Source organism: Poromitra crassiceps (genome assembly GCF_964638095.1).
Source record: "Poromitra crassiceps genome assembly, chromosome: 18".
NCBI lineage: Eukaryota > Metazoa > Chordata > Actinopteri > Beryciformes > Melamphaidae > Poromitra > Poromitra crassiceps.
Window position 1 is genome coordinate 29,412,747 of NC_139636.1, and position 20,611 is coordinate 29,433,357.

Sequence of the window (20,611 nt, forward strand, 5' to 3'; positions counted from 1 at the left end):
CTCTCTCACTCTCTGTTTTCTTTATGTCGCTATCTCTCTCTCTCTCTCTCTCACTCTCTGTTTTCTTTATGTCGCTATCTCTCTCTCTCTCTCTCTCTCTCTCTCAGTTTTCTTTATGTCGCTATCTCTCTCTCTCTCTCTCTCTCTCTCACTCTCTGTTTTCTTTATGTCGCTATCTCTCTCTCTCTCTCTCTCTCTCTCACTCTCTGTTTTCTTTATGTCGCTATCTCTCTCTCTCTCTCTCTCTCTCTCACTCTCTGTTTTCTTTATGTCGCTATCTCTCTCTCTCTCTCTCTCTCTCACTCTCTGTTTTCTTCCTGTCTCTATCTCTCTCTCCTCCTTTGCTCTCAGGCCGCTGCTGGCCTACTGGGACAATGTGCTTACATAACCAATCCTTCTCTGTAATCCCTGCCTGTGTAGCCCCTCCTCCCTCCCTCCCTCCCTCCCTCGTCCTCTCTCTCTCTCTCTCTCTCTCCCTCTCTCTCTGTCTCTCTCTCTCTCTCTCTCTCTCTCTCTCTCAGAGGGGGGAAACTCCCTTATGTCCAGAGATGACTATGGAAGAGATGACATGACCTCTTCATATTAATCTCACCCAGTAGCAACATGTAGGCCTATGCTCAGTAGCAACATGTAGGCCTATGCTCAGTAGCAACATGTAGGCCTATGCTCAGTAGCAACATGTAGGCCTATGCTCAGTAGCAACATGTAGGCCTATGCTCAGTAGCAACATGTAGGCCTATGCTCAGTAGCAACATGTAGGCCTACGCTCAGTAGCAACATGTAGGCCTACGCTCAGTAGCAACATGTAGGCCTACGCTCAGCATTGTGGCTGCTTTACCGTTGATTGTAGTGCAAAACTATTTCTATTCTATTCTAGAGCAGTGGTTCTCAACTGATCTATAGCCTCACGACTGACATTAATCCTTAAAGTCAGGAGCCAATTTTCAGAATTTAGCCTAACTTTGTAGCATCATATAGTTTCCTTCGCAACAAGCTAGCATGGCATGATGCCTTAGGTCTTCTAGTTTCATATGGTACCAGTACCTTTGAGCCCGCTACAGCCTCTGAAACACAGTCATGTTGGTACCAGTACCTTTGAGCCCGCTACAGCCTCTGAAACACAGTCATGTTGGTACCAGTACCTTTGAGCCCGCTACAGCCTCTGAAACACAGTCATGTTGGTACCAGTACCTTTGAGCCCGCTGCAGCCTCTGAAACACAGTCATGTTGGTACCAGTACCTTTGAGCCCGCTGCAGCCTCTGAAACACAGTCATGTTGGTACCAGTACCTTTGAGCCCGCTGCAGCCTCTGAAACACAGTCATGTTGGTACCAGTACCTTTGAGCCCGCTGCAGCCTCTGAAACACAGTCATGTTGGTACCAGTACCTTTGAGCCCGCTGCAGCCTCTGAAACACAGTCATGTTGGTACCAGTACCTTTGAGCCCGCTGCAGCCTCTGAAACACAGTCATGTTGGTACCAGCACCTTTGAGCCCGCTACAGCCTCTGAAACACAGTCATGTTGGTACCAGCACCTTTGAGCCCGCTGCAGCCTCTGAAACACGGTCATGTTGGTACCAGTACCTTTGAGCCCGCTGCAGCCTCTGAAACACAGTCATGTTGGTACCAGCACCTTTGAGCCCGCTGCAGCCTCTGAAACACAGTCATGTTGGTACCAGTACCTTTAAGCTCGCTACAGCCTCTGAAACACAGTCATGTTGGTACCAGTACCTTTAAGCTCGCTGCAGCCTCTGAAACACAGTCATGTTGGTACCAGTACCTTTGAGCCCGCTGCAGCCTCTGAAACACAGTCATGTTGGTACCAGTACCTTTGAGCCCGCTACAGCCTCTGAAACACGGTCATGTTGGTACCAGCACCTTTGAGCCCGCTACAGCCTCTGAAACACGGTCATGTTGGTACCAGCACCTTTGAGCCCGCTGCAGCCTCTGAAACACGGTCATGTTGGTACCAGTACCTTTGAGCCCGCTGCAGCCTCTGAAACACAGTCATGTTGGTACCAGTACCTTTGAGCCCGCTGCAGCCTCTGAAACACAGTCATGTTGGTACCAGTACCTTTGAGCCCGCTGCAGCCTCTGAAACACAGTCATGTTGGTACCAGTACCTTTGAGCCCGCTGCAGCCTCTGAAACACAGTCATGTTGGTACCAGTACCTTTGAGCTCGCTACAGCCTCTGAAACACAGTCATGTTGGTACCAGTACCTTTAAGCTCGCTGCAGCCTCTGAAACACAGTCATGTTGGTACCAGTACCTTTGAGCCCGCTGCAGCCTCTGAAACACAGTCATGTTGGTACCAGTACCTTTGAGCCCGCTGCAGCCTCTGAAACACAGTCATGTTGGTACCAGTACCTTTGAGCCCGCTACAGCCTCTGAAACACAGTCATGTTGCTACCAGTACCTTTGAGCCCGCTACAGCCTCTGAAACACAGTCATGTTGGTACCAGTACCTTTGAGCCCGCTACAGCCTCTGAAACACAGTCATGTTGGTACCAGTACCTTTGAGCCCGCTACAGCCTCTGAAACACATTCATGTTGGTACCAGTACCTTTGAGCCCGCTACAGCCTCTGAAACACATTCATGTTGGTACCAGTACCTTTAAGCTCGCTACAGCCTCTGACACACAGTCATGTTGGTACCAGTACCTTTAAGCTCGCTACAGCCTCTGAAACACAGTCATGTTGGTACCAGTACCTTTGAGCCCGCTGCAGCCTCTGAAACACAGTCATGTTGGTACCAGTACCTTTGAGCCCGCTGCAGCCTCTGAAACACAGTCATGTTGGTACCAGTACCTTTGAGCCCGCTGCAGCCTCTGAAACACAGTCATGTTGGTACCAGTACCTTTGAGCCCGCTACAGCCTCTGAAACACAGTCATGTTGCTACCAGTACCTTTGAGCCCGCTATAGCCTCTGAAACACAGTCATGTTGGTACCAGTACCTTTGAGCCCGCTACAGCCTCTGAAACACAGTCATGTTGGTACCAGTACCTTTGAGCCCGCTACAGCCTCTGAAACACATTCATGTTGGTACCAGTACCTTTGAGCCCGCTACAGCCTCTGAAACACATTCATGTTGGTACCAGTACCTTTAAGCTCGCTACAGCCTCTGAAACACAGTCATGTTGGTACCAGTACCTTTGAGCCCGCTGCAGCCTCTGAAACACAGTCATGTTGGTACCAGTACCTTTGAGCCCGCTGCAGCCTCTGAAACACAGTCATGTTGGTACCAGTACCTTTGAGCCCGCTACAGCCTCTGAAACACAGTCATGTTGGTACCAGTACCTTTGAGCCCGCTACAGCCTCTGAAACACAGTCATGTTGGTACCAGTACCTTTGAGCCCGCTACAGCCTCTGAAACACAGTCATGTTGGTACCAGTACCTTTGAGCCCGCTACAGCCTCTGAAACACAGTCATGTTGGTACCAGTACCTTTGAGCCCGCTACAGCCTCTGAAACACATTAATGTTGGTACCAGTACCTTTGAGCCCGCTACAGCCTCTGAAACACATTAATGTTGGTACCAGTACCTTTAAGCTCGCTATAGCCTCTGACACACAGTCATGTTGGTACCAGTACCTTTAAGCTCGCTACAGCCTCTGAAACACAGTCATGTTGGTACCAGTACCTTTGAGCCCGCTACAGCCTCTGAAACACATTCATGTTGGTACCAGTACCTTTGAGCCCGCTACAGCCTCTGAAACACATTCATGTTGGTACCAGTACCTTTAAGCTCGCTACAGCCTCTGACACACAGTCATGTTGGTACCAGTACCTTTAAGCTCGCTACAGCCTCTGAAACACAGTCATGTTGGTACCAGTACCTTTGAGCCCGCTACAGCCTCTGAAACACAGTCATGTTGGTACCAGTACCTTTGAGCCCGCTACAGCCTCTGAAACACAGTCATGTTGGTACCAGTACCTTTGAGCCCGCTACAGCCTCTGAAACACAGTCATGTTGGTACCAGTACCTTTGAGCCCGCTACAGCCTCTGAAACACATTCATGTTGGTACCAGTACCTTTAAGCTCGCTACAGCCTCTGACACACAGTCATGTTGGTACCAGTACCTTTGAGCCTGCTGCAGCCTCTGAAACACAGTCATGTTGGTATCAGACACCAGCGTCCTCAGAAGAACTTGTTTTTCTCATGCACACATCCGCGACCCACTCAAAATGGCCCCGCGACCCACTTTTGGCTCCTGACTCACCAGTTGAGAAACACTGTTCTAGAGTATAGACAGGCCTATGTTTTTATCATAGCACTCATGTACATTTTCATTTTCAAATATTCAGTATATGGGTGGCATGGCAGTATTAGGGCCATGCTTTACCTGCTGACATAAACGGGGCCACACTTGGGAAAATAGTTGATATGCTATTTTTCATTATGTAGTCGGTTGTATAGCCTATTTGGTTTTTAGTTTGTTCCTTTCCGTTCCTTTGCTAGATTTTCATTGTTTTGGGTAGGTTTTAGGACGCAAACTTATCTATCTACAGAACTCAGTGTTGGTGAAAGGCTCTTTCATACAGACCGTATTAAATCATTGTAAACCTACAAGGTGAAAACGCAGGCTGAACACCCCCCCCCCCACACACACACACACACGTCACACACACACACACACACACACACACACACACACACACACACACGTCACACACACACACACACACACACACACACACACACACACACACACACACACACACACGTCACACACACATGTCACACACACACACACACACACACACACACACACACACACACACTCTTACACCACAGAGGCGAGGGGAGATTCACCAGTGACACTGAGCAGATGGGGGCAAAGCGTGAGAAGTGAAACCAAAATAGCCTAAACACCTTGCTGACTTCCCAACCCTGATGTAGCCTGGGTAAACCCAGCCTCCACGTGACCTGCTCTCAGACCTGCTCTCAGTCACTACCTACCTTGTGACTAGTGAGCAGGGTCTGTCTGAGAGCAGGTGACGTGGGGGCTGGGTTTACCCAGGCTAACCCTGATGATGACTCTCTGGGAGACTCGGAGTAGCTAGTCTCACTTACTCTGGGTAGCCCTGTGTGTGTGTGTGTGTGTGTGTGTGTGTGTGTGAGTGTGTGTGTGTGTGTGTGTGTGTGTGTGTGTGTGTGTGTGTGTGTGTGTGCCTATAGACCCTTTTCATGGGGGGGGGGGGGGCATTTTGTGTCGAAAAGGCAGAATAAACACAGGACATATGCAAGCAAAACACTAATGAGGGTTTCCAAATTCCAATCATGGAAGTTGGAAACCCTCATTAGTGTTTTGCTTGCACCTGTGTTTACCCTGCCTTTTCGACACAAAATGGCCCCCGTGAGAAGGGTCTATAATTGTGCATTAACACACTAATGGAAGATAATATGAACACACTAGGATGAAAGTTGTCTAGTAGTCCACTCCGGGGACTAGGGAGGAGTGCACGCAGCTCTGCGATTCGTGCAGGGCGCGCTCCCGCGTCAAACTTCAACAACTGTGCGCGCTCCCGACCGAGCGGCTGGTACTTAACGCCAGGCGTCTCGTCTCTGTTTCAAGTGCAGCGCGAATGTGGATACACGGAGCTAACGCATGAAAGACGATAAAGAAAGGTCCCTTTGTCAATCACCTCGCAATACATCTGCCCGCGTCGCCACAGTAAAATCGAGGATATTTCATCCGAGGTAAGCGGGTTCGCCGTGGCGAGTGAAACACATCGGGTTTTTGAGTGCAGTGTGTGTTGAGGAAAACAACAGCCCTGCTCTACTAGCAAACCCTGCTAGCTTGGCTAGCTAGCGTTAGCTTCCTTCATTAGCGCGGTGCTAATGTTGGCTGTTAACGTCAGCTAGCTGTTAGCTGTGCTTGGCAAAAAAGCTGGCTAGCCACATAACGCTGGCTGGTTTGGCATCTTGACGTTTCATGGTGCAGCACACTTGTCTGTTAGCGCACTGTGTCGGTGTGCTACATGTTTACAGAGCAACAGCGGTGCTCAACTTAACGTCACGTTGTTGTAACGGTGCACGAAGCATGAATGTGTTACACTCCTGGCTTGTTCACACATTAACGTTAGCTAAGCTAATGAGTTGCCGATGCCGAACTAGCTATGCTAACGGGCTTACTGCTTTAAGGCAGGACGAGGCCTTGCATGTCTGTAACAGCTAGCTAGGCTCCGCCGCTGTCTGCCCTGCAAGACTAGGCCATTTTGCTTTCGAAGCAGGTTAGTTCAGGTCAACAGACATCTATCGTGACATTGTTTTGACTGCATTGCAAGGCTGCTGTGTAGCTTGGCTTGTAGAGGAAGTGATGACGAATGTTTGGTCAAAGCAGCTAACGCTTGTTGTGGTCGGTGACAATAGCTGAGATGTACTGTGTGTTTGACCTGTCTCAAAGGTGGAGGAACGTTACCCACTGGCTGATTCTTTACATGTAATTCGTATCCACCAGGGCGCTTTGGTTTGCCGTGATAAACATTGATGACTGATTGCCAGTAGCGTTTTAACAGTTCACCTATTATTCTTATGAACGAACCCCAGGCTAGGACACCTGCTGTGGAATAACACAAGCTAGCTTCCAGAGCAAGACATCAGAAAGAACACTGTAATGAGACATGACAGTGTACAATGAGGGAGATTGATTGTGCACATTCATAGTGGTTGGTTGAGCTTTTCTATCCAAATCAGTTTTGTAATACTATTTGCTATACACGTGAAAGTGTAACTTAATGTCATACCATAATCAGAAAATCAGCTTGAGCACTAGCTAACACAACTATGTTCCTCTTCATTAAAGTGTAGATCGATATGTGGCTGTGGGGAGAGAGATGAACATTTAACAGCTCAAATGGACTGAACTGTTACTGTGTAGTAGGGACTCTGAATCTGAATCCAGAGGTTTTCCCCCCTGTAGACAGGTACTGCAGAGTTTCCCATGGGTTGCTTGGTTATTTGTGGTAGTAGGCAGGAGTCTTCTTGAGTAGGTCGAGTCAGGAGAGTTGAGTAGTGGAAAGACATACACATGGAACACATTACACACATTCATAATGTTATTGTGTTAGTTTTGGGACTCTGTGTTTTGAAGCACCAAAAATAAATCTATGTAGGGAAACATCGCTGTGCACATACCATCGTTAGGGCAGCAGATATAGCCTAACTGCTGTCCGCTGTCTAACACACAGACCATTGAGTACACAATTACTGTGCACAGACTGACATTAGGGCTGGGCGACAGCTAAAAAGTATATTGATATAAAATATTTGATATCAATAATTATTTATAATTTTGAATTACCCTACCCGTTTTTTAAAACATGAGAAACGTTTGCATTTAACCACTTTATTTTGAACCACCTTATTTTCAAGGCACACACAGGTAATCATGCTAACACTGTCACACACACACACTGAGTGCAAGCAGTAGTTGACACTATTACAGACATGGTGATGTTTTATATAGCCAAGCGTTGCCAGCCTTCTCAAACAAAAAACAAAGTTTGGTGACATGTATTTCAGGGTTGTTTAACGTCAACGTTGGGTGATTCAGTGAATGAGCTACCCCGCAAAGTAACCTTATGCTGGGCAGACATTTGCATTTGTGAAATTGGTGTGTAACATTAACGTTAATGTCCCGTCCGGCTTCCGCACAAGACTGCAGGCTCATAGTAACGGTAATGTTATTAATATGGAACACGTGTTATCACGTTGTCAATTTATCTTCACGTTAACATGAATTGAAACTCACTCACATTGAATTCTTTGTAATGTTTACAGACAACAGTGTTCTGCTTTCGGTCAGACTTGAAAAATCCAATATACTGCCATTTAGGGCTGCAACCACTAATCGATAAAATCGATAAAAAAAAATCAATTATTAAATTCAGTGGCAACGAATTGCATTATCGATTCGTTGGGTCCCAGAGCTGTATAATTATATAAACGTTTATTACGACTTGTGTCTGTCGTGCAAAGCTGCCTACTTCCTGTGTCGCAGTCGCGGACTGACCACGTCACGCAGGCTGCCCCCCCACACACACTCTTACAACACAGAGCAGAGGCGAGCGCGGATCCACCAGTGACACTGAGCAGATGGAGGCAAAGCATGAGAAGTGAAACCAAAATAGCCTAAACACCTTGCTGACTTCCCAACCCTGATGATGACTCTCTTGTGTGTGTGTGTGTGTGTGTGTGTGTGTGTGTGTGTGTGAGTGTGTGAGATAGCATGCATACATTATATAGGGTATTTCTATTGCAACAGTCCCTACAAACTGAAGGCCTACATGAAGAACCCAGTAGTCATGTCATCTAAAAATCATTTGCATATGAGAAGGCAGAAGAGGGATGATAGGAGTTTCATTCTGTATTCAGTGCATTGATTGATATGTTTATTAAGTGCCATGCACCCTTGAAGTTGCCCAGCCCATATGGGCTTACAAGACACTGGGGCTGTCCCGAATACCAGATTTAGAGCGCCAACGCTTCGGGGAGATAAAATTGATAAAATTGAACCCCGCTTAAAATATGACCACAAAACCTGGTAGAGGTTTCCTTTTTTTTTGCAGCAGCAGCAGCAGCACCATTAAAGTTCTTTGCTTCGGCATCCGGAGTAAAATATTGTTTGCTTGAGGTTTCGCTCTCTGCTGCTCAGTACAATATTGGTTGCCTGTGATGCAGTAGCAGAGTTGAACTTGTTTTGACCCTAGGGGTTTTCCGTAGCTTTTAGAGCGGCTTAGTTGGTAATGTCGTGATTAGGGTGGGCTTCATGTGTGGATGGATGGGTGTTTTACAGACTCCGATGACAGAATGTTAGGTAGGCAATGCAGCGCTGTTTGGAGTAAATATCTGTCATGCTGCATATGAAATTCATATGAAACCCTTACCAGAATCTTCATATTCATTCAACACTTCAAAATCAAGTATGAGATCTTCTTCATGTGTTAGGAAGCTTGTGTGCCTGTGATGGTAGAAGTGAGTGTGTTAGGAAGCTTGTGTGCCTGTGATGGTAGAAGTGAGTGTCGGGGGAGTTGTACAGTTTTTTGTGGCAGTGTGGAGAACTGTTGTCTGTGTTGAAGAAGTGTGCAGTGGCAAAACTTTCCATGTGCATTGCCATTTCCACAACCAGTGGATCATGATACTGAAGGATCAGAATTTCAGTCATACAGACAGGCTGCTGTTGCTCTGGCATCGCTGCTGAGATGCTCACAAGTCATTTTTTGCAAGTCCAAGTCAAGTCTCAAGTCTTTGAGGTAGAGTCCAAGTCTCAAGTCTTTGAGGTAGGAGTCCAAGTCTCAAGTCTTTGAGGTAGAGTCCAAGTCAAGTGTCAAGTCTTTGAGGTAGAGTCAAGTGTCAAGTCTTTGAGGTAGAGTCCAAGTCAAGTGTCAAGTCTTTGAGGTAGAGTCCAAGTCAAGTGTCAAGTCTTTGAGGTAGAGTCAAGTGTCAAGTCTTTGAGGTAGAGTCCAAGTCAAGTGTCAAGTCTTTGAGGTAGAGTCAAGTGTCAAGTCTTTGAGGTAGAGTCCAAGTCTCAAGTCTTTGGTCTCAAATCTCTTACGGTGAGCATTCTATCATCTGCTGACACCCATCCGGTCTGCTCAGAACACTGCATAGCTAAAACGAAGGAATTCAAACCATGTGCTGCTGTAGTATCATCACTCCTTTTATTAGCATACAGTATCAGCATTGATTAGTTGACATTATTATTCCTTGTAGACCTTTTCTTAATGTTAATACTGTACAACACAAAAATAAAGATTGTTCACAAGTCCCAAATCTCAAGTCCAAGTCAAGTCTCAAGTCTTTGAGGACAAGTCTCAGGTTAAGTCTCAAGTCTTTGAGGACAAGTCTCAAGTCAAGTCTCAAGTCTCAGGTTAAGTCTGAAGTCACTGTGTGTGTGACTTAAGTGCGTCTCAAGTCCAAGTCTCTGTGGCATCAATGAACATGGTTGTGTTGGGAGGATGTGTAGAGTTGTCTGTCTGGAGCTCAGTGACATCATGGCTCCAGACATGCTACAGATTGCTTTGTGTTTTCACTGATTTGCAGCTTGTCAATCATCGTGATATGACCATGCACAATAAACACATCACAAAGACTGCCTGAAACACAACGAATAACAAAAAAACAAAACACTTTTTTATTTGCAGTTTACACGCAGGTATAAGGCCGATAGCATCAATGCTAACTATTGTTAGCATCAATGCTAGCGGGCTTTTAGCTATGGTATTGGCATCAATGCTAGTGGACTTTTAGCTGTGGTAATAAAACCATGTTTCCAGAGAGGGCAGTGACAACAGAATACTTACCTACATGTGTATGAGGGGGGATTGTGTTCACAACATGTAGAACTAACATTACTTGCTGGTCTGTCTAACCAGAGATATGATGAACAGAGCAGCCACACTCACAGGCCAGATAGGAGGGAGCGCTTGTAACTGGCACACACGCGGGCAGAGTTTTTTCTTTCATTTCCTCCTCCATAAAATGAACGGTGTTAACCGGTGGGCATGTTATGTAATCGGTGTATATACCCCACCACCACCACTGTGTAACACCTGACTACCGCGGCAAGCCTAGCATGTGATCATTTTGTCTTGTAATTAAATCCAGCGCACCCCTTTTTCTTGCTGTGGTGCGATCCACCCCTCCCTTCGGAGGACATGAGTGGTATAGTCCTCCAGGAGCCTGGCTGTGTGCAGGTGTGTGTCAGAGGACATGAGTGGTATAGTCCTCCAGGAGCCTGGCTGTGTGCAGGGGTGTGTCAGAGGACATGAGTGGTATAGTCCTCCAGGAGCCTGGCTGTGTGTAGGTGTGTGTCAGAGGACATGAGTGGTATTAGTCCTCCAGGAGCCTGGCTGTGTGTAGGTGTGTGTCAGAGGACATGAGTGGTATAGTCCCCCAGGAGCCTGGCTGTGTGCAGGGGTGTGTCAGAGGACATGAGTGGTATAGTCCTCCAGCAGCCTGGCTGTGTGCAGGGGTGTGTCAGAGGACATGAGTGGTATAGTCCTCCAGCAGCCTGGCTGTGTGCAGGGGTGTGTCAGAGGACATGAGTGGTATAGTCCTCCAGGTGTGGGTGTGTGTGTGGATGTGTGTGTGGGTGGGTGTGTGTGTGTGTGGGGGGGGGGGGTGTAGGTGTGTGTGGGTGTGTGTGTGTGTGTGTGGGGGGGGGGGGGGTGTAGGTGTGTGGGGGTGTGTAGGTGTGTGCCTGGCTGTCCTTTGCCTCTGCTCTGGCTGAACATCAGCAGCACATGGCCACTGAATAGAGCTCAGGCCTTCCTCAAAAGAATGACAGCTGTTTCAGCCGTGTGTGTGTGTGTGTGTGTGTGTGTGTGTGTGTGTGTGTGTGTGTCTGGGAGTGACTCATTGGCTCTGAAACGGTGAGGTAATTCTAGATCTGTTACTGATGCTGAAGGGAGTCCCTACTCGCTCTCTGTGTGCGTGTGCGCATGTTGTGATCACATGTGGCGTGCATGGAAGTGTATGTGTTACGATGTGTGTGTGTGGAGGTAGTTTGTGCTCTGTGGGGTTTCTCCATGGTAAGTGTGTGTGTAGTTTGTGCTCTGTGTGGTTACTCCATGGTAAGTGTGTGTGGAGGTAGTTTGTGCTCTGTGTGTGTGTGTGTGTGGTTTCTCCATGGTAACAAGCTGCTCTGTTGCTCACTTGGTTTAGCTGCTGTGGAAAAGAGCAGCGTTCCCCTCTAAAGGACATGTTTGGAGGCATACACGTTTCCTTTAGAGGGGAATGCTGCTCTTTTACTAAAACATTCATCCCTGAATGAAACTATTCAGGCAGACACGTTTTTTTGGGACCCATTCCCACTGTTATTCCAGTAGCTGTTGGTAGTTGTATGTACTGTATTTAGTTTGGGGACATAGTTTGGAGCCTCCTTGTATCATCAGCTACCAGTGTCTCTGTTGTTGTTGCAAAGTGTTTTAGTGGAGAATGCCAAAGCTGACGGAAGTCAAGATATTCCTTTCCATTATCCCACATTTAGACTTCATCTAATCCAACTGTGTATTTATTTAGTTTTTGTTATTGCTGGAGAGAGAATCTTTTTCTTCACTTTTATTTTGCTCGTACATCAGCTGCACATATCCAGTTAGCGTAAGCTAATCTGGGCTGTAGCGAGTCAAGTCAGACATGGGGATATAGCTCTTGTCTGGCGCTTGTCTCTGTCCTAGCTTGTTTTACAGTCTCAGTCTCAGCCAGCTCTCTCCTCCCATCCCAGTGCTCTTGGCTGTATCAAGTGTTTGTCTCTATGAGCTCGGTGATGAACTGCTATTGTTTCTGCTGCCCTTCCCTTCCCCGTTAATAACACTCTGGACATTGACGAGTGTCACCACTAGTGCTATTTGATTGCTGTGTGTTTGGAATCTGCGTGTTCGCTCTGTGCCTAGATCACTTTCTGTTTTATTCACCTTTTTCCTGGACATAACGTTTCCCATGATTCTCAGCAGTCTACTTCCTGTTTACATTCTTTTTCACTAGCAAGGACGTGCGCGCCGCTGTCAAAGAGTGGGAACGTTTGGCTTATTCGATCCGAAATGGCTAAAAATAGTAACGTTGTGCGGTTGCATAGCGGCGATATTTTACAAAAACGAGGTGTCAATTCACTGGTACTGTACGGGCTTATTTTAGCCGAAATTGCTAAAAAATAGTATGTGGTTGCATAGCGGCCACTTTTGTTTTGAAGACGAAACGTCCAAACCGGAACTCTTATTATTTGGTGATTGAACGGAGCTTTAGCGGTCTCTCTCTTTCAAGATTCAAGATATTGTCACTCCGTTGTACAATCATGCACGTGTGAAATTATTGTGCTGGGGGGCTCCATTACAAGACATGGGTTGGTACAAAGTCACAACAATTATGATGATTATTTTCAGTCTGTTTCGCTATGAACGGTCCTGGGCAGAAACAGGCAACCGGCAGCTGGAAACAGGGAGGGGAGGGTGTCATGGAAGCGCCCACGGTCTCACCAGGAAACTGGTGAATAGCTGTGTGTGTTTGGAATCTGCGTGTTCTTCTCTGTGCCTACATGACTTTCTGCTAGTCTGGCTCTCTGCCCACTTGTTGCTTACAGACGTGATGTGTATGTTGTGTGGTGATGCAGGGAGCAGAGGCAGCATGAAGCTGCTGAACAGACAGCAGCTGGGCCAGAGCAGTGCAGCCAAACTGCTCCTTCAATAGATGCTCAGTGTGCCTAATGGCTGTCATTCTCCTAATGGGAGAAAGCCTGCAAGTTGGGCTGCAGCCAGGCCCGTTGTATCCTCCACTTCTTCCTCTTCTTCTTGATTATTGTTGCTCATATTGGCTGATGGATTTTTTTTTGCACATACAAAATAATGTGTGACAAAAGGAAATGAACAAAAGCATGTGCAGGTAGAGACAGGAAACACTATGTGCAGGTAGAGACTAGGGATGGGCATTTCTAGCAAAAACACTATTCGAAATTCGCTGGCCAAATTCGAATTTAATTCGAAATTCGAAAATAAAAATGTAAAAAAATTTAAAAATGTATTTTTTTTTTTTTTTTTTTTTTGTGAGTGAAATGTTGCATTGTCTCCCCTGATTCTAAGTCTACGGCTTTATTAATTAATATAAAAAGCTTCTGCTGTGGATTTTTAGCTCAAACAAGCATTGCACCACTGAAGTAAAGAACATGTTACATGACATTGACATTTTCGAAAATAAAAAACAGTTTTGACAATCATGAGTGGTTCATTAAATATTTAGTAGGCTCAGGTCTGAGTGCCAAAGGGGTGCCAAAGTCACCCCCTCTCCCTCTTCATGGGATTTCATCCGCCATTCATTTTTCCATAAACCTTGCTTAAAATGCTTATAAAAATTGTTTTACTTGCTCAAACCAAGCGATTTGACTATACTTAGAATTAGGGCTGTGGCGATTCACTTATCTCCCGATTCGATACTATCACGATTCTTGGGTGCCGATTCGATTTATATTGCGATTCTTAAGTATTGCGATTCTACGATTATTGCGATTCGATATTACGATTTATTGCGATTTTTGTTTATTTTTTTCTTTTCTTTTTTCAGTTTGTTTGCTTTTTTACACTAGATTAGAACATGGGAAAAGTTGAATCATACACTAGAGACTGTATATTATATATCATGAGTAGGGCTGGGCGATATAGTTAAAAACAGGGGCGGACTGGGATCATAATTCAGGCCGGGCATTAGATACCAAGCAGGCCAGGCCGATATGGGCCAACGCGCGTGAAATTTGGGCCGTTTGAAGCCAGATTTGGGCCGTTTGAAGTCCAATTTTACAATGAGATGCACCCACTTTAACCCTGAAGTGTAATTATTACTTCAGACTAACTAATAAAGTAATAAAACCACTAGTAAACCAGTAGCCTGGCCTGCTGTTCAGTGAGTGGCCTGACTGCAAGCACCCAATTTTTTTTTTTTTTTTTTTTTTTTTTTTTTTTTTTGTTGTTGTTGTTGTTGCGATTATCGATTCTGGAATAAAAGATCGATCCAAAAAATCGTGACATTAAAAATCGCGATACTTAGGTGAATCGATTTTTTCCCCCACCCCTACTTAGAATCAGGGGAGACAATGCAACATTTCACTCAATTTTTTTTTTTTTTTTTTTTTTTTGAATTTCGAATTTCAATAATAAAAGTCGACCTTGATAATAACAACGATTATTCGAAAATTCGAAATTCGATGCCCATCCCTAGTAGAGACAGGAAACACTATGTGCAGGTAGAGACAGGAAACACTATGTGCAGGTAGAGACAGGAAACACTATGTGCAGGTAGAGACAGGAAACACTATGTGCAGGTAGAGACAGGAAACACTATGTGCAGGTAGAGACAGGAAACACTATGTGCAGGTAGAGACAGGAAACACTGTGTGCAGGTAGAGACAGGAAACACTGTGTGCAGGTAGAGACAGGAAACACTGTGTGCAGGTAGAGACAGGAAACACTGTGTGCAGGTAGAGACAGGAAACACTGTGTGCAGGTAGAGACAGGAAACACTATGTGCAGGTAGAGACAGGAAACACTGTGCAGGTAGAGACAGGAAACACTATGTGCAGGTAGAGACAGGAAACACTGTGTGCAGGTAGAGACAGGAAACACTGTGTGCAGGTAGAGACAGGAAACACTGTGTGCAGGTAGAGACAGGAAACACTGTGCAGGTAGAGACAGGAAACACTATGTGCAGGTAGAGACAGGAAACACTATGTGCAGGTAGAGACAGGAAACACTATGTGCAGGTAGAGACAGGAAACACTATGTGCAGGTAGAGACAGGAAACACTGTGTGCAGGTAGAGACAGGAAACACTGTGTGCAGGTAGAGACAGGAAACACTATGTGCAGGTGGAGACAGGAAACACTATGTGCAGGTGGAGACAGGAAACACTGTGCAGGTAGAGACAGGAAACACTATGTGCAGGTAGAGACAGGAAACACTATGTGCAGGTAGAGACAGGAAACACTATGTGTGCAGGTAGAGACAGGAAACACTATGTGTGCAGGTAGAGACAGGAAACACTATGTGTGCAGGTAGAGACAGGAAACACTATGTGTGCAGGTAGAGACAGGAAACACTATGTGCAGGTAGAGACAGGAAACACTGTGTGCAGGTAGAGACAGGAAACACTATGTGCAGGTAGAGACAGGAAACACTGTGTGCAGGTAGAGACAGGAAACACTATGTGCAGGTAGAGACAGGAAACACTATGTGCAGGTAGAGACAGGAAACACTATGTGCAGGTAGAGACAGGAAACACTATGTGCAGGTAGAGACAGGAAACACTATGTGCAGGTAGAGACAGGAAACACTATGTGCAGGTAGAGACAGGAAACATGTGCAGGTAGAGACAGGAAACACTATGTGCAGGTAGAGACAGGAAACATGTGCAGGTAGAGACAGGAAACACTATGTGCAGGTAGAGACAGGAAACACTATGTGCAGGTAAACAGGAAACACTATGTGCAGGTAGAGACAGGAAACATGTGCAGGTAAAGACAGGAAACACTATGTGCAGGTAGAGACAGGAAACACTATGTGCAGGTAGAGACAGGAAACACTATGTGCAGGTAGAGACAGGAAACACTATGTGCAGGTAGAGAGTAGAGACAGGAAACACTATGTGCAGGTAGAGACAGGAAACACTGTGTGCAGGTAGAGACAGGAAACACTATGTGCAGGTAGAGACAGGAAACACTATGTGCAGGTAGAGACAGGAAACACTATGTGCAGGTAGAGACAGGAAACACTATGTGCAGGTAGAGACAGGAAACACTATGTGCAGGTAGAGACAGGAAACACTATGTGCAGGTAGAGACAGGAAACACTATGTGTGCAGGTAGAGACAGGAAACACTATGTGCAGGTAGAGACAGGAAACACTATGTGTGCAGGTAGAGACAGGAAACACTATGTGCAGGTAGAGACAGGAAACACTATGTGCAGGTAGAGACAGGAAACACTATGTGCAGGTAGAGACAGGAAACACTATGTGCAGGTAGAGACAGGAAACACTATGTGCAGGTAGAGACAGGAAACACTATGTGCAGGTAGAGACAGGAAACACTATGTGCAGGTAGAGACAGGAAACACTATGTGCAGGTAAACAGGAAACACTATGTGTGCAGGTAGAGACAGGAAACACTGTGTGCAGGTAGAGACAGGAAACACTATGTGCAGGTAGAGACTAGGGATGGGCATCGAATTTCGAATTTTCGAATAATCGTTGTTATTATCAAGGTCGACTTTTATTATTGAAATTCGAAATTCGGAAAAAAAAAAAAAAAAAAAAATCGCAATAAATCGTAATATCGAATCGCAATAATCGTAGAATCGCAATACTTAAGAATCGCAATATAAATCGAATCGGCACCCAAGAATCGTGATAGTATCGAATCGGGAGATAAGTGAATCGCCACAGCCCTAATTCTAAGTATAGTCAAATCGCTTGGTTTGAGCAAGTAAAACAATTTTTATAAGCATTTTAAGCAAGGTTTATGGAAAAATTAATGGCAGATGAAATCCCATGAAGAGGGAGAGGGGGTGACTTTGGCACCCCTTTGGCACTCAGACCTGAGCCTACTAAATATTTAATGAACCACTCATGATTGTCAAAACTGTTTTTTATTTTTGAAAATGTCAATGTCATGTAACATGTTCTTTACTTCAGTGGTGCAATGCTTGTTTGAGCTAAAAATCCACAGCAGAAGCTTTTTATATTAATTAATAAAGCCGTAGACTTAGAATCAGGGGAGACAATGCAACATTTCACTCACAATTTTTTTTTTTTTTTTTTTTTTACATTTTTTTATTTATTTTCGAAATTCGAATTAAATTCGAATTTGGCCAGCGAATTTCGAATAGTGTTTTTGCTAGAAATGCCCATCCCTAGTAGAGACAGGAAACACTATGTGCAGGTAGAGACAGGAAACACTATGTGCAGGTAGAGAGACAGGAAACACTATGTGGGCTTATTCTGCCTCTCTACCTCAGAAATTAAAGCAGTATGATCAATCTAAACTTCTATCTCCTCTCCTGTGGTTTAGAAGAACGGCAACAAGCATCATTCCTCCAAAGTTTCATCAAAATCCACTCAGCTGTGTGTGTGTGTGTGCGTGTGTGCGTGTGTGTGTGTGTGTGTGTGTGATACCGATATGATTCCGATACTGATCTTTTTCTTGAATATACAGTACAGGCAAATATTTGGCCAATTAAAGATTTTTTTTTTTTTAAATATACCTGGCAAAAAGCAGACAAAATTAAGAAAATATACAAGGCAAAGAAGGATACTATTATACATGGGCAAATTACGGCCAGCGTGCAGAGAGAGAAGCGGGTGGTAAAGTGAGGTATGGTGTCAGTGAGGGAGAAAAGGGGGAGAGAGAGAAGCGGGTGGTAAAGTGAGGTATGGTGTCAGTGAGGGAGAAAAGGAGAGAGAGAAGCAGGTGGTAAAGTGAGGTATGGTGTCAGTGAGAGAGAAGCGGGTGGTAAAGTGAGGTATGGTGTCAGTGAGGGAGAAAAGGAGAGAGAGAGAGAGAAGCGGGTGGTAAAGTGAGGTATGGTGTCAGTGAGAGAAAAGGAGAGAGAGAGAAAAGCAGGTGGTAAAGTGAGGTATGGTGTCAGTGAGGGAGAAAAGGAGAGAGGGAGAGAAGCGGGTGGTAAAGTGAGGTATGGTGTCAGTGAGGGAGAGAGAGAGAGAAGCGGGTGGTAAAGTGAGGTATGGTGTCAGTGAGGGAGAAAAGGGGGAGAGAGAGAAGTAGGGATGTCACGATACCAAAATTATGAGTTCGATACCGATACCTGCCTAAATATCTCGATACCGATACTGAAACGATACCACGGCAAAAAACTAAAACATCAGGAAAAGTAGTGGAATAAATAGAGTATATAATAATCCTGGGTTTAAGTAGGGGTGGGAATCGCTGAGTAGCTCACGATACGATATCGTCACGATACTTGGCCCTCGATAACGATATATCACGATACAGCGATACTGCGATAATCGATATATTGGAAGACGATACATCACGATACCTGTGTAACTGAAGAGAAAAAAATACCCCTAAAAGGCAAGAAGCAGGTATTATGTATTTATTAGCAGAATTGACATGAACTCTCTCAGAGTTCACTCACTCACTCATACCATTTTCGATACCACGGAGGAAAAGTTACACATTAAGTCTTTTTATTATTATTATTAAAACAAGAAAACCTATATAACCTACCTACCTATATAATTTCTAAAAGTAGATATTAATGATCAAACATTTCCATTCAGTAGCCTACAGTATTTATGTTTTTGTTTCAACTACAAACATAAATAAACGTCAACTTGAAACTATGTTTGAACTACCACACACAGCATAATATTTTAGCCTGTTTATTAAAAAAAAAAAAAAAAAATTTTTTTTTTTTATTTTTATTTTTTATTTTAAATAAACATATCGATACTTGGTGCCAGTGTATCGATAACGTATCGCAAGTGGAAATATCGCGATACCGTGAGTATCGATATTTTGTCCCACCCCTAGGTTTAAGCTTCATTAACATTAAGTGCCAGATTTATGGTTAATTTAGTAATATATATTATTTTCACACATAAATGTAGGCTATTGAAATGTAGGCTTATTATGTGGTGTACCCCCCCCCCCCCAATACATGTAGGCTAGGTGTTTTTTACAATTAATTCGTATATCATTAATAATTGGGATTATTGTAAATATTAGGATAGGTGACATCAGATGACTGCTTACCATGTAAAAGCTTTAATAACACTGGCATTGAGAGCCATAGTGTTATTAAATATTGTACATGGTATGCAGTCATCTGATGTCCCCTCCCCTAAACGTTACATGTCATGACTTGCTCCTTCCTTGGCAGAGATCTGTGCTCCAGCACATTGCCTCGTGTTTTACTGTAAACGAGTAGGCTATTGTGACAAGCAAACTTTTTCAGTGAAACAAGTTCGCTTGTCACACAATACTCGTTGGACTTATTTGAGGGCATGTATGTTTATCGTTCACGTTCGCTAACCTGTCGGTCTTTAAACTCTTTGAACAGGTCGGCAAGATGTTTAGCCAGGTTCGATGTGTTTGATCCTTTCGCTTGCGTCACGTTGAAGCACCTTTTACACACTGGTTTGGATGTGTCCACGGGCTTGCCTTCGCTGTCGGCAACGTAAGCAAAATATTTCCATATTTCGCTTCGTGCATCTGCTTTTTCTACAAGCGTTGGTCGGCTTGCAAGACTAGAAGAAGCCGCTGCCATTTTCGCTGCGTCTGGCCTGTGTGTCGGGGTGCTGTAGTGAGGACTGAACGACTGTGGCCAGAGAGCGAGCAGAGAGGGAAGAGAGGAAAGTCGACACGCCCCCACATGAAGCAGACAGAGACGAGCTTTTTTTCACTTTTCACGAGTCACCATTGGTTCAAGGCAAGGCTGTGTTGCCTTCACGTGAGGTGGGAGACAGGCTCTCAACTGTAATGCCGCTGTGTCTCTCTCCTCCGCTAACAAACACCACGGTCGCACACTGACGCAACCCATGACATTTTTTTAAGTATCGGTACTAAATTAACGTGGTATAGTATCCTTTTTAACGGCAGGGAACCGCGGTACCATACTAATACCGGTATACCGTGCAACCCTAGAGAGAAGCGGGTGGTAAAGTGAGGTATGGTGTCAGTGAGGGAGAAAAGGAGAGAGAGAGAGAAGCGGGTGGTAAAGTGAGGTATGGTGTCAGTGAGGGAGAAAAGGAGAGAGAGAGAGAAGCGGGTGGTAAAGTGAGGTATGGTGTCAGTGAGGGAGAAAAGGGGGAGAGAGAGAAGCGGGTGGTAAAGTGAGGTATGGTGTCAGTGAGGGAGAAAAGGAGAGAGAGAGAGAAGCGGGTGGTAAAGTGAGGTATGGTGTCAGTGAGGGAGAAAAGGGGGAGAGAGAGAAGCGGGTGGTAAAGTGAGGTATGGTGTCAGTGAGGGAGAAAAGGAGAGAGAGAGAGAAGCGGGTGGTAAAGTGAGGTATGGTGTCAGTGAGGGAGAAAAGGAGAGAGAGAGAAGCGGGTGGTAAAGTGAGGTATGGTGTCAGTGAGGGAGAAAAGGAGAGAGAGAGAAGCGGGTGG

General features: G+C 45.2%; 1 protein-coding gene across 1 annotated transcript in view; it reads left to right on the plus strand.

The window, feature by feature from the left end:
- Nucleotides 1–5,582: 5,582 nt before the first annotated feature.
- Nucleotides 5,583–20,611, plus strand: part of siah1 (siah E3 ubiquitin protein ligase 1) — a gene marked incomplete at its 3' end in the record, with an annotated part of 49,897 nt that continues 34,868 nt past the window's right edge. Inside the window, exon 1 of the mRNA XM_083654854.1 lies at nucleotides 5,583–5,703. The remainder of the gene's footprint in view (nucleotides 5,704–20,611) is intronic.